Source organism: Anas platyrhynchos, chromosome 13 (assembly GCF_047663525.1).
Source record: "Anas platyrhynchos isolate ZD024472 breed Pekin duck chromosome 13, IASCAAS_PekinDuck_T2T, whole genome shotgun sequence".
Classification (NCBI taxonomy): Eukaryota; Metazoa; Chordata; class Aves; order Anseriformes; family Anatidae; genus Anas; species Anas platyrhynchos.
This window is the reverse complement of record NC_092599.1, coordinates 3,949,281-3,966,960: the sequence shown is the minus strand read 5'-3', so window position 1 is coordinate 3,966,960 and position 17,680 is coordinate 3,949,281. Positions and strand designations below refer to the sequence as shown.

Sequence of the window (17,680 nt, the reverse complement as noted above, 5' to 3'; positions counted from 1 at the left end):
AACTGTTTGTGCTACACAACTGGACTTTAAAGCAAGTATCTGGAATTTTTCAAAGTGTTTCTGGGTGCTTTTTAATTATAGCCACTGGGTTGCCTCTATGGCTTGAGTGCCTTTTTGTTGAGAATGTGTTGAAGTTCTGTTTCCCTGTGTTTATTTGCAAATTTTAAATACCACAATCCACTGATAGCTGTGAAGTGTGTGATTCTTAATACTACATTTAATTAATGTGGCTCTACTTTAAAAACACCTTTCTAAAAAGTCCTTTGTTGAATACTTGAAAGCAGACTAGGATTTTCTATGGCATTGTGCAGGCACAAAAATTGAATACATACTCAAAATGTAATAGCAAAAAGATCTCAGTTCTGCACCGTTTTGCATATGGGCAGAGCAATCTGCCTGTGCACTGGAAGCTTCAAGACTGGAGCCAAAATATTTAAACTAAAACATACCACAAGAGAGGATGTGAAAGCAAATGTAAAACGTTGGCTTTATTCCCATCAGTTAATGTTGATGTCTTGAGATCCTTATTTGCTCCACTTAGCTTCTCTGAAAGAGTTCCAATTCTCAGAAGTAACTTAAATGAAATGATATTTATTGTTAAACCATTGAAAGAACTGTTCTGTCCTCTAAGCTCTTTAAAGAGTCTGATATCTTCTTAATTCATGCCACTTGAGAAAAACAGGAACGTTACAGAAAAATCAGAGCAACATCACTGTAAGCACTTCAAGGCCAGCACATATGAGAACGCTACCGTGTTAATTCAGTCTTTCATGAAGCAGAAATGATGAGGTCAGAACAGGGTAAATAACTGTTTAATATGCCACTGAGACCTTGTGATGGAGAGAATGAAGATGCTAAGAGCTGACCTGTGGACTACAAAACTCCTCCTCCTGGGGGCTGCCTGTCTGAGTGTCTGTTACTGCAGTGCCAAGAGGTCTTGGTCAACGATTAAGATAAAAGACGATCCCTAAACCAGAGATGTACATGCTGGATTTACAGTCACACAGCGTTGGGAGTGGGTGAAACAGGGTTTTAACTACTGAGGACAGAGACTGAACAAATTAAAAAAGAAGTGCTCTTTCACCTTCTAATAAACCAGTTCCAAAATCACCATCTGTGATACTCAGACCTAGCAATGCCTGAGTGAGGGACCTGGAAGCAGATAATGCTCTAAGTAGTTGTTCTTTAGCTCAAATCCTTGACATGCTTATCCTTGTCCATCTTTGAAAATGTGACAAAATGTATTCAGCCACTAAGAACCACAAGCCCCAAAGTACAGAAGACTGGCAAGGAAATGAGAAAATCTGATTATAGGCTGGATTTGTGCTCTAAAAGCTTCTTCCATCTTACAAGAAACCTCAGCTTCCTCTCAGAAAGCATCTTTGATTTCCTGGGTTTGATACTGGAACAGCCAAGTTTGTCTCTCTAATTTTTTACAGGTGGTTTAGCTTTCTACTTAAGAAGAATGACAAATATAAGGATGCACAAATTGTCAGTTTTTACATGGTAAAAGCACCGTAGTCATTGCTAGCACAGTTAGAAAAACGTTAAATAGAAAATTAAGAATATTTAAAGGAAGAAAGCAGATCATGAAAGAATAGGAGTGTAGCGTCAAATGTTATACACTGGTGTTTATAAGGTTCATGTGCTGTCCAATCTAAAATTACTTCCAGAGCTCCCATCCCCATTTTGCTTTTGCAGTGAAGTATCACTTCAGAGGGATAGCGCTGGTAAGCAAAGACTGCGGTGAGTGATAGTTCATTTAAAAATAAAAATGTTTTCTGTAAAAGCGATAATACTCTTTTAATAATCTCAGAGCAAGCAAAATGACTCAGTGTACTCGAATGCAGCATAAAAACTATTGACATAATACTTAATCTTTGAAACTGATAGACACGTGCCCAAAAGCTAATAAAGTTCATTCTAATACAAATGAGCAAGTAAAATAGTATATCACAGCCTGTGAGAGCTTTGGATCCCGATCATATAACGGTAGCCCAGGGACAAAGAAAATTGAAGTGATTTAGAAAGGCAGCAAATAGGATATATCTGATATTAGGCAGTTTGCTGAAGCAAAACAGTAATGTCAGAAAGATACAAAGGTGTAAAATCCATTTGACTGTGTCCAAATGCTTCTACTCTTTGACCTTAACGTCTCCAGATGAACTCCCCTTAGGGTCAGCAGAATAATACTTAATAATACATGGTCAGAAACTGCCAAGACCTGCTAAGTATTACAGTCTTCTCTTGGTTTTGTGTTTTAGCTACTTCATTCATACTATGAATTTTAAGCCATTTGAAAAGATTTTAACTTTAATTTCTCAGTTTTTACTGTTCCACACTTAATTTGAAACAGAGCAAAACAGGAATGCCATCTATGGTTCATTAGGTTTTATATTAACCATCTGATGAAAATGATATGTGGGAATATTAAGTATTAACAGTAAATGGCAGTCAATATGAAAAAAGTTGCTGATATGTTTGCCTTTGTAATCATTTCTAGGTTCAGGTGCACATTAAGAATCTGATTTCTAATTCCCAGAGAGAAGTCCTGAGCAAAAAAGACTCAGAAGATGAGCAGATCTTGAATGAAATGGGATTTAAGACTCCTAGGAACAAAGGAAATGTAAGTGTTAATTTCTGTATGTGAAGTTGGGAAAGCTGCATTTCTTCTGAAGGTGAGAGGCATTATTTCCAGAGCTGCTCTGTGTGATTCATTCCACTGTGGGCACACAGAGAGAGCCCAGCAGTGGCTGAGGGTCGGGCACACATGAAGCAGCCGTCATCTCTGCTTCAGCAAAGTCCAGTCCAAACAGACCAAACGTACAGGGTAACAGAGGCACACGGTGACACCCACTGATTTACAGGCACAGAGACAGGCTGTGCCAGCGTTGGGAACTTCACCTGTGTTTTCCTAGTGCCAGCCAACACGTAATCTTGGAATCACCTTCTTCTGAATATGGCAGAACACCAAAGGTGCTGAAATCCTACAGTGAGCTCTGATGCACTCCGTTACCTATTGTCCAGTGTATAAAACACACCAACGGCTTAGCCTGGTGCTTGCTTTCCATTTATCCTGGTCCCCATATCTTACAGCCTCACCAGCCTATGAAATTGCGACTACACCGGTTCATTTCTTGTTTCATTACAAAATCAATACTATTGTGATAACACTGATTTCATAAAAGACTGTCTAAGGCCACAGTCCCTTCTCTGCCACAGGAAGGACACTTCTCACATCTACCGTGGCTCACTTTGAACAAGCAATTCTAGTCCAGGGGGTAAGGCCCATAGTTGGAAACCACAGAACTCACAGCTTTTGTCCTTCCTCAGTTATTAACTTGATCTTGCTCTGCCTTAAATGGTGATGGAAGCCATTTCCACTTGTTATTAGCGATGTATTTTTCTGCAGCACTGTGAATCAATGGTACGTTACATGTTTACTTTAATGAAAAAAATAAATTATCTACACAGGTTATTGTATTGGCTAACTACGTAGAATTATTATGTAGATACACTTCCTCTGCAATTTCTTCCCTCAAAAAACATATTCCGAGAACCAGTATTGATTAAGCAGTATTGAAATGAATACAAAAATATAAACATTTGATAAAAGAAATGTGAAAGTACACAGGCAGACACAATGATGAATACCAATAATAACCCAGAAACGCTCATTCCTATCGGAACACACATTTACCCGCTAATCTTGTAATTCACAATGAAGTCCCATAGCTGCAGGCTTTCCACAATGCAGAAACTGAATTCAGTTGTTCCTGCAGACTCTTTAGACTGGCAAGCCTACCAAGGAAGTAAGATGCATGTGTGTTTGATTCACTTACACCGCAGAAACAAACCAACATCGTCGATAAGGATTTTACAGACAGAATGTAACTTAGAAGACAAGTATTAACTAATTAGATTGTCAAGTTATACGCACAATAAGGGGTTTTTGTTCTGTCGAAATATTATTACACGTCCAGAATTTTTGTCCTGATGGCTAACTGCAGTAGGACGCTGGGCTCTAAAGTGCTAAAGTTTCTGCAGTTTACTGTGTGATTTACAAATTAATGTTTTTATTTTTCTGTTTTGGGTTGTGGTTCATCTATTTTGGGGTATCGGGCATAGTCAAGAAATATGGAAATGTTTTAGTGAAATTTATTACTCACTGTCCGTCTTTGTAACCCTTTGCTGTTCCCCCAAAATGAGAAGGCTGGTGCATAGTTCCACGCTTTCTGTTCAAATTATTTTTGTCTGGCTACAATAATGATAGAAAATTCATATTTATTTTTTTTTTAAGGACAGTGCAGTGCAATGAATGTACTGGATTCCAAGTACATGTCTACAGGCACAATCAATTCATGGCTGGGGGGAAGAGACTTTAAATTTCTGAGAAATGCACCTATGAGAGCATTAAATAACTCACAAATAAAGCACAGACAATGGGGGCACCTACTTAAAATAATAGCTTAGTTGCCAATATGATGATCAACATGATTTTCTGTGCTACTTAAAATCCTTTTCTCTTTATTGGCTGTATTTAGCAGGTTATAAACTGCCAAACATGTATTCCTAAGTCTTTGAAATTCAAGTTTCTGTATGCTTTCTTTGAGTTTCATGTTCTTAGCAGAGGAGAAAAATCACAATAATTAAAGCTTAAAATATTCTCATTTCATGGTGTGGCTAACAAGTGAAACTACAAGTAATGATGTAATCTAACATGTCAAAAAAGAAAATGAAAAGAGGAGACAGAAGGCAGGATGGAGCCAAGGGATGCGATGTGCCATGTCATCTTCTAATTAACTAACTGATCCTTTAAACTGTCAAAATCAGCAAGGAACTCCATGGCCCAGTGTCTTATTAATATTCATACTAGGCCACTAGGAGCTATGATTCCAGTCCCAGTGGTTATAGTTAAACATTTAAAAAAAAAAAAGCCAGGCTAGCCAAGGCTTCAGCAGCTCCACATTCATAAGGAAATGAAGGCAGGCCACCCTGCTTTCTACAAACCTCTGCTGGGGGAAATTCTCTGAGGATGCATATTGATTTCTGAATTATTATGGGGGTTGTATATTGAAAAAACAATTATTTTTTTTCTTGCTATGAGCTGCCACATTGTTAATCACATTGAGATCCGTGTTGTCAAATGAAAGAAAGATGCATGTAACGTTTTGTAATACGAGCCCATTTTTAATTTTGAACACACCAAATGAATACGCAGTTAATAAAACCCTGTCACTTAGAGCAATGGCTGAATTCATTTTGCCTTGTAGGATGCAATTCAGGGTTGTTTTTGCAGAAATCTGGGGCCTGCAAGAAAAATAATCTTCCATAATCTTCTTAGAATACAATTATTCTCTTACATTTCAGCCTGCCAGTCTTTCCCCACTCCCACTAAGTGGAGTTTCCTGAACCTTGAAGTCTAAGGCAGCAGCTGACATTTGGTTTCTCCATTCATTTTCTGTTTAATTCTTCATGGCAGGGAGATGCTTTTATTTTTTAATAAAAAGAAATCTGTTTTCTCTGTATTATGTAGTATATTTTGGGGCTCAGTGCAGGCCGGCCACTGACCAGGATGTTCCTGTCTGCAGCGGAAGATGGGGACGGGGACACCCATCAGCAGCACCCGCTGAAGTCAGGGGGAGTTTCTGCACTGGCCTTGTGTAAGTAATTTCAAGACCAGACTATTTTGAGGATAGTTAATCCCATTTTACACTTGCCATTTCTATCTGTGCATGGCATAGTCAAAAGCAATATATTATGCAGCACTTTATAGCAGTATGATCAGTAAAGAAGTAGCAGGGCCATAAATCACATGCTTTACCCCCCAATGAAAAAATAATTAAATACTTTGAATCTCATCAATGTATTTAATTGAGATACTAAAGAAAAATATCCTAGGTTACCACCCTACTCCTTCTGTCCCCGTTACCAGTTTCAGATAGAACTTTTTAATAAGTTCACACAGCCCCTAGAGGAAATAAGACTTCGCATCAGCCACTTTTGCAGCTCGCTGTATGTCCTCACCCCCACCAACAAGCAGGGCCATGAGGAGCCCTGCGCCTCCTGCATCCCGCACCACCCTCTGGCATCATCCCAGAGGACTGATTTTGGGCTCTCGACACAAAGTCCTCTAAAGCCTGAGTCACAGCAGAGAGATTGTAGGTACGTTAACTAACTGCCCCTGGGACTCTTCCATGGCTGCATCACCTGGCCAGGCCCCTGGCGCTGCCTCTCAGCCCACCGCTGTGCCAGCGTAGCCATGCGAGGCCCTTGACAAGCCCTGAGGAGCTCTGAAGTCCTCTCCCATACGGACAGACTTCCCAGACCAATGAACACAGAAACCTTGTGCCTAAAATGTGCATAAAAACGTCCACACTGTGCCTGTGAAGGTCTGAGATTTGTCTGGGCAGTCTCTCAGTGACAGAAAAAAGGAATCTCTGAGCAAAGATATTAACCCAAAGCTATAACATTTTGTTTTATTGCCTTAAATTCTATTATGTATGAAAGACAGGCTCAAATAAAACAAAAAAAAGGAAAAATTAAATACTTTAAACTGTCTGTCAGCTAGGTTAACATCAGGCACTGAACTGCCAGACCACAAATCTTGAATATGTTGACTCGAAATGTCTACCAGGAGCATATGTTATGGATCAAAGAACACACTGATTAATCCAGCAGAGACAAAAGTCTGTCACTGTGGTCATGGTGGCATGATGCCACAGAAGACAGAGCTAAGGAAGCAAATGAACAGAAAACAAATGCCAATGAATAAAATAGCTCTAAAAGGTAACCTCCCAGAATACCTACCCATAATCTCCCGGTTCTACTAGCTCAAATATTTCTACTTATGGGTGCATCTTTTTAATTCAACATGTCCTGATTTTTAAAAATAGCAAAATTCTTAAGAATTTTGTGTACATTAATGCGTATTTCTGTGCCATGATTTATTTTAAATTTATTCGAGCAGTTTATAATTTTTATAGTGAAAGCTGCCTACACGAAGCTGTGTACATTGGTGTGGCATTAGGAAACAAGAATTTGGAATCACAGAGCTAGGTTGTTCCTCCTTGGTATTTTTAATGGTTTCTTTTGCATTACTGTCAAACCTTTAAGTAGGGGAGTGTCTTGTTCCTGTGCAGTTTTACAGGGTTTCCTCATCTGACCAAGTTAAGAAAACTTTAAAACTACTTTAAAGGAGAGAAAGATAATAGCATCTTTTTTTTTTTAATTATTATTATTTTTTTTTTTCCAGGGAGCTTCCTGTCAGCAGGAAGAAGGGGAGGCTGATGGTGGCAGGGTGGCTGTGCTTGATACAAGCCTACAGCAAGGTAGGGTTGAAGACAGCCCTGTCTGCCTGTGCTTTATTTCCACATTTATCACTACTCTACAACCTCTCCCTCTGAAGTAATGCCTCAAACGTCACTGCATAAAACAGCAGCTACTCAATTTTTTTTAGTAATTTCCAATATTTTTCCATACAGCATCACAAGTATAGTCATGAACATTTCCCAGTCTGGCGTGTCTTCCTCAGCGCATGTTTCTGAAAACTTTTCCCATAACTAACACAGGAACATTTCAGATATTTTTCATTTAGTTTCAGTGTTTCCTTAAAAGTGTTTCTAACATTCTCCATCTCTGCACTCATAGTTTCTTCCTTACTGTAAGTTTAATTTAAAAAAGCTTTGGATAAAAAGTCTTCCCTAAATACAAGCTTTAATACTGCAAATATTTCTTGTGCATGAGCTACCAAGGCCAATAGTCTGTGGGGATCCTGCTTGTAAACCAAGGGATTTGTACACAGATTATACTCAGAGGCATCTGATTCTTTGGAGAGAATGGGACTCCCAGCACTCGTCTTTTTGCTTCCAGAATAGTCTCTGATTAAGCTCTGTTGAAAGGCTCCCCATTCTGCTTGTCATTCAGTAGTGTTTTAACGTGTCCCCGACTTTTTGAAAAGATAGCTGCCTTTGTCATAATAATATCCTGTCAATGCATGCATGTATAGTTGCTAACTTAATGCATAATTTATGAATTAGGTTTTTCAAAGGTATTCATTGAGCGGGTATATTAACTATACACGTTTTGTAAATTTTCTGTCTCATTTTGGCAAAGGATAAGTTATCAGTAATCTTAGAATAGAGAGCGTATGTGAATGTATGTGCATATTTTGTGTTTGGTAATACATATTTATACCATGATATCTAGCAAGCATGTCAGAAAATACATGCACCTCCACTTTTACCTGAGCTCATTGCAAAATGATACTATATTTGTGTTTTCTGGAGGAATAAACATTGCTGTATTAGGTAGATTCCTTTAACAAGCTACTGTTCACTTACATTTGTCCCAAGCTGCTTCTTCTGCATAATTTAAAAGACAGCTGTCACAGCTACATGCTATCTTGTCTAAAATCTGACATTTGTACAGTGTTAAAAAAGCCACCTACTGTGCTCAGTACTCTACACATGAGCATGTCCATTCCCCTCAACATCAGCTGGAGCTGGGGACACCCCTGCGTGGCAGTGGTGCTCAAAACCTTGCAGGTTTGGCTAATGCCAAATCCAGTCGTGCTTTGGGGAAGGTTTAGAAATGAAAGGTGAGAAGCCATGAGTCTTTACAGCATTGCTTGCCATGCCTGCTACACTGCTGGTGGAGACGGCAGTCTGTCTGCCAGGCCATGGTGCACGAGGTCTTGGGGCAAATCCCCGTGCCAGCTCTGGGTCCTTCAGATAGCACCCAGTGACTAAAGCTAACCCCTGGGAAGCGGTCTGGGACACTCCACAGCCTGAACATGGCTTGGGAAAACAGCATTAAGGGACCTTGAAAGGGACAAAATGCTGGAAAAGCATCAGGAACTCATCAAATCCTGTTACACTACCACAACGACTGGGAGTTTCTTCAGAAAAAGAGTTCAAGTTAATTGCACGGTCAAGACTATGAGCTCAGGGTCCTTGTGACTCAGGAACTGATTTATGGACTGCAAATATGTATATCCTTCTGAGAAAAGGCCATTTCCTGTTTAAAAATTTAAAAATACTTGATTAAACTCTGCGGTTACCAAACCAAACACATTACACTATTTAGTCCATTAAAACTCCGAAAGCCTGTTACTTATTGTACAGTGAAGCATTGATTGCATTTAATCTTTCCTCCTTCTGCTGTTATTTTCATTTCCTGTGAGCAGTGTGCACTACTGGCAACAAACACTGCCAGCACTCGCTGGCCACTGCTAGAGTTGATTAAAAACACCTATTGTCACTATGACAATATTTATAAGAAAATATCTGCATTTTATGAACGATTCTTATTATTTCTATTGTAACAAACATGAAAGCTGGAGCCAGATGATAACAAGGATACTTGAGCAAGCTCCACAGGAGAACTCTTATCTTTTACGGTTAAATTAAGTTAGTGTCATAAGCTTTGATCCATTCAACTGTTTGATATATTACACGACTTTATGAAAAGCACTTTTTAACTGAAGCTAAAACCAGCACGAGCGTGTTTCTTAAAGGGGAAAAAAAGAAAGCCGACTTTGACCTTTACTATAATTGTCCAATAATAGTTTGTTATTTACCAAGTAACAAAGGTAAATACTATTATTACTCTAACTTTCACTGCTGTGGTTATAAATACACAGGGGAAATGATGCAGTCAGACCCTTTTTTTTCCACACTCCTACTCATGGGCTTTTTATACAGCTGAGGCTGTCTCAGAAGCGGCAGTCAGAGGCACTTATAAAAACAGAAACTCTAAGTTGGAGCACAGCACCAGGCATACATAGATAATGAAAATCCATAAAGATCAAATTCAGAAATATTTTTCTATGGAGTTCATCAGCCAGTGCTAATTTCATATTCTAGGTCTGTTTTTCCATAGGTCAGTGAAAAATGCAAACTTCTAAAGGCTGTGTTCCAGGTCTGTGGTTCCAATGGCTTTCCTTTCCCCCTGCCACTCACACCTTTAGACACAAAGCTGTAACAGCACAAAGATGCTAAACTGCAGTCTTCAAAAGTCTAACTCACTTCAAAATCGTGGAATAATTTTTGAAAAAGAATGTGTTCTCAAAAAGGTATACATATAGTACAGATCACGTCTACTGAGTAAAATGGTTTTATACTGAGAAGTGAAACTTTGCTCCTGGTTTTGGCTTTCATTTAAAATCAAAGAAATTATTTTCCTCTTATCTCCTTCTGTATAAACTCTGTTGTGAACTTTCTCTAGCAAATTTCAGAGAAATGGTGATGGAGAGTTACTGACTTTGCAATTCATGGAACAGTGAGTTGGATGTTTTTTCCTTTCTTTTACAATCACTTTATCTAAAACTCAGGATTTGCATTAGTGCTTTTTCAGCTTAGGGTGGTGATTCAGCTTAAAGATGATTTTTGCTGTCAGTGAGCAGAAATGAAGAGATGACTTCTCAGATCTTCTGCAGAGTCTGAATTTGTCCTTGTTTAGCTATCAGTAGTGGAAATAAAGAAGAAAGGGAAGACTTACTGTTCTTCCAAAAAATACATCATCTCTGAATGGTGGGGGCGCAGGAATTGCTATTATAAAATACAGTGTTGTCAGAAACTTCCAAAAGGTGTCGTGTTGGGATTTTTAAATGCCCAGCATCAATTTAACTCAAAATGCTGCCCCAATGGAAATAGGATTATTATCTCTGTTAAAATACATCTTCAAGAACCTAAAAAGCTTTGACTCATCACTCAGATATACTTAAAGTTACATCTTTAAGTTGTTGAGCAAGTCATTTTTAAGATAAGTCTGTTTGATTTTGTGGCTTTTAAAAGTGACCATTTGTTAGAGAAAGCATATCAGCAGGAAGAAATTGTGTGATTTTTTTCCCCCTGCTACTGCGGATATAGCCTTTCGGTTGCTCTAGTAATTACTTGGATCAGACCACAGGACTTTTCTGATTAGCCTGCAAACTTTCCTCCTACCTGGAAGATAAAGGATTAATCTTTTCAACTGTCACAGCATATAGCCAGCATTGTACTCTTGGTCATGATGGTAATTTCTTAAGTCACATGCTTAGGGTTAAAATCTTGCTCTTGAGTTGCAATATGTGACTAGGATTTAAGTATCTGTTTTGTGTGATTAAGAGTAATTCCGAGCAATTAAAGAAAACAGTTCACTTGTGGCAGGTGGCAGAAAGCTAAAGAAGATAATTACTCTTTTTAGCCATCTGTGTTAGCTGCCATTAGCAGAATTAAACTGAGATTCACCACTTTGAAATCCGAGGCAAAGTTCCTTTCCCTTAACCACATAATATAACATTGTCTGAAGTCTAATTAGGGGGAAAAAAAGAGGTAATTTAATCCTGCTTGCCATGGGGTGCCTATTTATTAATTTTATTAAAAGTGTTGGTACTCCAAGATAGGATAAATTGAACAACGGCTTGTATTAAATGTCTTTGAGTTGTATGTTGGCTTTGAAAAACTGATCAGCTTTGAGGAGTTTGTCCTGGAAAGTCCTAATCTATACCATCAACAACTGCAGAAATGAATGTCTTTGTAAAGAAGAAACGTTTCTTATTAGGACTATTCATATTAGGATTCTGGTAAAATTAATGTTGTCTCACACTACAACTGTAGAAAGACACAGACCCAGCCACTGTATTAGATGGACAAAAGGTTACTCTGGAACAACTGCAAATATCAGCAATACTTTTGAGTACTGAAGTACTAGGGCTTGGGACTTTTTATGGTAAACATTACGCTTAATCAATGGTAGGAGTTTTCATGTCTGTAGAATGATCCTGGATGATCATTGCACCTTCCTTGCTGATTAATACCAGCAACAGTTCACGTAAAAATAGGTGGATTATCTTAAAGGAATCATGTTGGACTTAATGGCTGTAATGACAAATTATAAATTTGAGAATATATTATGATTCTTCTCTTGTCTGAAATAGTTGATGATTGTATTTTTCAAAACCCAAATCTGCATTTACTGGCCTTCCTTGTGCTTCAAGCATCCGTTAGCAAGGAGAGACATAGGATGCCTGGAAAATGCTATCCAACTGCCTCAGATCTGGTTTCAGAAAGTACCCTTCTGTAAAGGCAGAAAAAAAGGGGGAGAGGTAAAGATCTGAGATGACCTTTAAAAAAAGCAAATGCCTAAAAACTGATATAACAGCCATACTACAAAAGAAGGACTGAGATGACAGATAGGATGGAGGACATGGGAGGATCTGCAGCCCTTTCAAGCAGTACCTGGAGACCAGGGCAGATACTCCACAGTGCCTAAATGCCACTAAACTTCCATGCTCGGGCCAAACGCCAGTTCAGGTGTGGTATAAATGCTATGCCAAGCTGATCAGGCAGTTGGAACAAGCTAACCTGTAGCTACAGCCAGATAAATGAAATAGGCATTTCCACAGATACTGTACAAAGCTTCTCACTGGGTTTATTGTGCTTGTTCCTTTAGCTAGGGAGTCATCTTTAATTGAAATAAAGAAAATATTTGCTGTAGAGGAAATAGAAACAAGCTGAATCCAAGTGAAGAGCTGTATGTTACACAGACAAGACAGTTACTCAAACCTCCTCTAATGTACCAGCGTCCTGCAAGTTGTGTGCTAAGTTTGTTTGGCTGTGCAGCCGCCTGGCCTTCCTCAGCAGAAGATGCTTCTTACATCTTCTTCCCTTTCTGGACTGTGTTCTGGGGCTTCCGTACAAAAGGAAGAAGGGAGTGGGAGGCAGATATTGTGCTGGAGAACAAAAGCCCTTCAAATAACTCTTTTAGACACATTTCACGCTATAATTGAATGAATTGTACAGAAAATCCTATGTCTGTAGAATACAACTCCCCAGGTGCTCTCAGCTACTACATCCGCAGCTGTTTATATTCAAACTAGGTAATTTAATACACTTACATCTGTGTATATTGTACAGTGTATTTTAAAATCAAATGGCTATGAATTTTGATTTGGAACAAAGCAAATGTCTATGAAGAGACGCTGCCTTTCTCCTTGGACCTTGCTGTTCATCTCCGAACATTTAAGCAATCTTAAAAATAGAGCATTCTGCTGAGGCATAAGCTCTGCTTTCAGTGACTGCGTAATGTCACTGACATGACATACATGCACAAAAAAATGTATGTGTCACGTCAGCTGGCAAATCAGCTACCGCCTGGTATTCCCCAAGGGGTGGATTCATGCAGGAGGCTGCCAAAAGAAGGGTCATGATTCAGTTTGGCAGGGGCATAGCCTGGACACATTTTCATTTAATTGTTCCTTGTCATGTGAGATGCGGTCCTGGGTGACATTGTGGCTACAGCAATACAGACAATAAATACCCAGAGTCTCTAAATGCTTTGTTTATGTTACCAGTGATCATTAGAGATAACAATAATTAGCGTTTCCTTTTCTCACACTTTGTTTCCATCATTTCTGCCTGACTGATGTAGAAGTCAGCGCACAAGACCTACGGTACATTAAAATGGGATATTCTCCCTGGTTGATCTCTAATGTTACAGTCAAACTGCTTGTGCCTCACTTTGTAACTTCATCAACACAGGGAAGAAAGGCTAAAGATACTTCTCAGGTCTCCCTGTAAAGCCTGATGGCTAAGGATGTCCTACAGTTTATTCACAGCAGGAAGCAGTGTAATTGTCAGCTCCGTATTTCTCTCCTAAAGAGCTGTCTTTGGCTAAAGGGAGAAAAAAAAATGTGAACAAGATTTTACAAATTTGGCATATGGTAGAGTAACTGAGGAGGCTGAAAATGTCTCAGCTGCTACACAGCACTGGACAGAGAATAAACACCCTTCTGGGGTGGGCAGCAGTAGGTGGCTGTCCCATCCCATCCCATCCCGTCCTGTCCCTTCTCTCCACGGGAAGCAGCCTTGTGGGCCAGAAGCCTTGGCCAGGCAGGATGGACAATCAGAGGAGCACCTCACACCCAGCCTGGACGGAGACCCCAAAAGTTGTAGGGGACCTGGGCAGTGTGCCCTAACAGCCCTCTGCTCCTGGAACCCCTGGTGAACCAGAGCCCGATGACCCCAGCTCTGGCTGCTCATTTCCTGGCACCAAAGGAAAGGTCTTTGTTTCATTTGCCCACAAGAAGCTCTCCGACTCCTCGTGCAATTAGCATTTAAGAGTGTGTCCAGTGTTTGAAGGAGTCAGTCGCCCATTTAATTGTATAAAAGCAAAGGTTTAACCACAAAAGCTGCCAGGCACTCCTGCAACGAGCATTTATCAGCCACACAGAATGTCCTTGGGCGATATATTCATCAAATGTTTATTGACTTAAGCTTTGGGCATTTTACAGGATTAGAAATTATTACTTCTGATTTAAATAGTGTTTAGAGGACAGAAATAAAATACAAATCACTATTTATAAAACAATAGATTTTTTAAGGAATGCACACCAGAAAATTGGAGAGCAGGAGCCTCTCTCCAGTGTTTCAGAGCCAAAGAAGGGTCTCTCTATACAGCCAACAGCCAAGTATTAGAAATAAAATGGGCTCATTTTTGACCTTAAGTGAGGCTTTGCTCTTCCCAGTGACTGTTCAGAGGAGAGCATATCAGGTCCCTGAAAATGTCTGCAATTATGTGAGAAACACGGAGGGCTGCTTCTCCTGCTCATTTGGTTCTGACAGTCCAATTGTTCATAAACATCCGAAAAATGACAAAACTCCTTCCTTTTTAATCCTACACCATTTCCAAATGCAGGCAGCGATCACTGGATATTTGAACTCTGCTGAAAACGCTGTTTGGTCACTCAGGAAAGGGGTTATCTAATTCTGAGGGGAAACTTTCCACCTACTCAGTCAAAGCTGATCAGCAGAGATGCGTTCATCAGCACGCAGTCTGCAGTAGAAGTGATGCTCTCTTGGGGGGGAACAAAACACTCACATAGTCTGTGTCCAAGGATATAGATATAAATATATTATCTGTTGAATTCTATCTCTGAAACAGCTTTATCCTATTGAATAATCCCCTGAATGTGGTGTTGATCTTCATGCAGGGCTCAGCAGCAATGACCCACACGAGCCGCTGGCCCAGCCCAGGACGGTCCCTGCCACCGAAGTCAGATCTGAAGAATTTGCTGTTTCCCATCTGCAGCCTTCATCTTCCCGTAAGGAAGTTCATGTAAGGGTGTGTTTATATATATAAAAGGTATTATCATTTAATATATTATCTTGGCCTTTACAGGCTTGTCCTATACGTAGCCACGAGAGTGTGACATTTGTTTATAGCTGAGACCTGCTTTAAGTGAAGGGCATCTCACACAGCAATTTGTCAGTGGCTAAAGAGCCCGGGGCTAGGAGTAGACATTCACTTACAGATTCTTTGGACTATTTTAAACAGGCCTTTGGGACCTCCCTGCTGACCAGCCCATAACATGCCCTTCTGTAGCATCTCACTGTGCTATTTCTTTTAATTGACTAACCTCAACACTGGCTGTTCAAAATCACTTTAACCCAAACATGCCCCCGGTCTGAAGCTCCTAATGACCTTCCCCTGGCCCTAAACACATATGGCTGAGACAATGCAAACATCATTTGGAAGATGAGTAAATTCAATAACTCAATTACCACCGCACCAAAATAACATTTATCAAACACTGGCCACAGCGGTTTGTATCTTTAGCTCTCTGTGTTTCAGTGGCACGGCATTTGGGTGAAAGTAACTAATCGATTTAGGAATGATTAAATAGAAATTTGTAACACTTGGCATTATTAAACCTTCAATCTTCATTACAACTGCTTAACGATTACATCATGGGCTGTGTAAAATAAATTAACAGTAGCTGGAAACAATCTCATCATAAATAAAGAGAGCAAAGGTATTAGACTAGCGTTCAATAGGAAGTCTAATAGAAATACATATATTGTGGCATTATTAGTGGATCGGACATACTGAGGTTTGGAGAAGTTTTAAGACTGAAAAAACGTGCAAAAGCTGAACCCTACTTTACAACCCCCCATTACCTACCATTGAACTCCTTGATTTTAAAAGGCCTAATTTAGTGGCAGAGCCAGCACCCCGAGGGCTAGAGATGACTAACGGGTCACCCCCTGTATCCTCCTCTAAAGCAGAAGAAACGCTTCCTTTAGAAGCAGCCTGGATCCCACGTCCTCCTTGTGGGCTCCCACACCCTCACCCTTTGTCTGAAGCGCAGTAAGGTTATGTACTTATTTATGAAATAGCACAACGGAATTTTTTTTTTTGATCTATTCTAGCAAGAATGAGGAGTCAGGGGTGTGAAAGAAGTCTGGTGGGTCCAGCCTTTTGCACTGTCAGCAGGACCATGCTGAGATCAGAGAGGACTTTCCAGGTAGCTGTAACCCCTATTTGCTCTTCCCTCTTTGGGCTTATGCCAAATTCAGTTTGCCTGGTATTGGAGAATGTGGGCCAGAAGGTTCCAACACCAAAGCTTTAATCTCCATCACTAAAATGTAAATAGCCTCTACCTTTACATTCAGGTTCAAAAAAATAAAGCAGCCTTTTCTTTCATCTCCTACTGCCATCTCTTTTAGGAGGTGAAAAAGAAGCAATAAACCTGGTTCTGAATGACTAATGAAGTTAAAACAAAACAGCAATTAAAAAGAATTAACAAATATTTATCAAATATTATTGTCCTATTTAGAAAGGGTTATACAACACAGACTGTTTTCCAACACATCAACCATTACCGTTTCAGTGAAAAATAATTTAAATCACGACTCTCCTCCTGTTAAAACTGGAATGTAAATTTAAGTCACCAAACCCAATTTCTATGCTATGACATATAAGAAATAATATATCACATATTATTGACAAAGATAAATATAGTCCCTTGCTTACTTTTCGGGAAATGAAGCAAGATGGCTGCATCAAAATGGCTCAACCCTATCTTCCCTTATCAACCCTTTCTTCCAGGCTCAAGCATGTAGCAAATGCCATTATTATGTTCATTGACTTGTGTGTGTACTGAATCAGAACTAAAACAACTCATTTCATAAAATGACAGATATATTGTTACAATAAAATGTTTGGACCCTTTCTGTAATTCCAAAGTAGGGTTTTTTTCTTTCAATGGTGTATTTAGAAAATTTAAAGGTGAAATTTGTATAAATTGTTACTAAGTGTATTGCAGTCATTAACATGAAATATATAAAACACTTTCCCCCTACAGATGGAGATGTGTACCACACATCTTCTCATGTACAAAAGGGCTATGTTATACCAGTTCCATAAATATGATTTTGGAGAGTTCTGCTCCTCTTACAAGAGACTTTTGCTAATCAGTTGTGAAGTCCCACATGTTAAATGCAACAGCAGTAGAAACACATATTGATTGGTAAGCCAGCAGCTGGAAAAGGTGTTTTATCTCAAGGCTCTGGGTTTGATTTATCCCAGGTCGGTGTTCCAGCTGCCAAGCCAGTCACTGACTGTCCTGTGGGACGGCGGTGGGTGGGCCTAGATCAGGATCTGGGAATGGCATTAAAATCCCACAGCAATCAGTATCCTAAAACATAGCTAAGATGCTAAACAAACTGTGGCGGTATTAGGCTGTTGCTCCAAAACAACACGTTTCCAAGTTGTATTGAGTGATAAGGGAGAACATTTGCTGTGTTTCTGGCTGTTCTGTATTGTACTGTGCTTCTCTAAAAACAGAGCTTTTCCTTTAAAGGCAAGGAAAGCTTATGACATTGATCCAGAGATACGAAGCACATTTCTACACCCA

General features: G+C 39.6%; 1 protein-coding gene and 1 long non-coding RNA gene across 9 annotated transcripts in view; one reads left to right on the top strand and one right to left on the bottom strand.

Annotated features, from left to right (window-relative positions):
• Nucleotides 1-17,680, bottom strand: part of PDZRN3 (PDZ domain containing ring finger 3) — a 129,612-nt gene that overhangs the window by 33,474 nt on the left and 78,458 nt on the right. The window lies entirely within an intron of this gene.
• The window catches only part of LOC106019007 (uncharacterized), a 133,621-nt gene that overhangs the window by 91,849 nt on the left and 24,092 nt on the right, over nt 1-17,680 (top strand). For 5 of the 7 annotated variants that reach the window (XR_011812482.1, XR_001193487.5, XR_011812485.1 and 2 more), the window contains 5 exons: nt 2,504-2,626; nt 5,537-5,663; nt 7,256-7,331; nt 14,975-15,099; nt 16,194-16,288. This is a non-coding gene — a long non-coding RNA (uncharacterized lncRNA). The remainder of the gene's footprint in view (nt 1-2,503; nt 2,627-5,536; nt 5,664-7,255; nt 7,332-14,974; nt 15,100-16,193; nt 16,289-17,680) is intronic. The other 2 variants (XR_011812484.1, XR_011812483.1) reach the window with 1 other exon arrangement.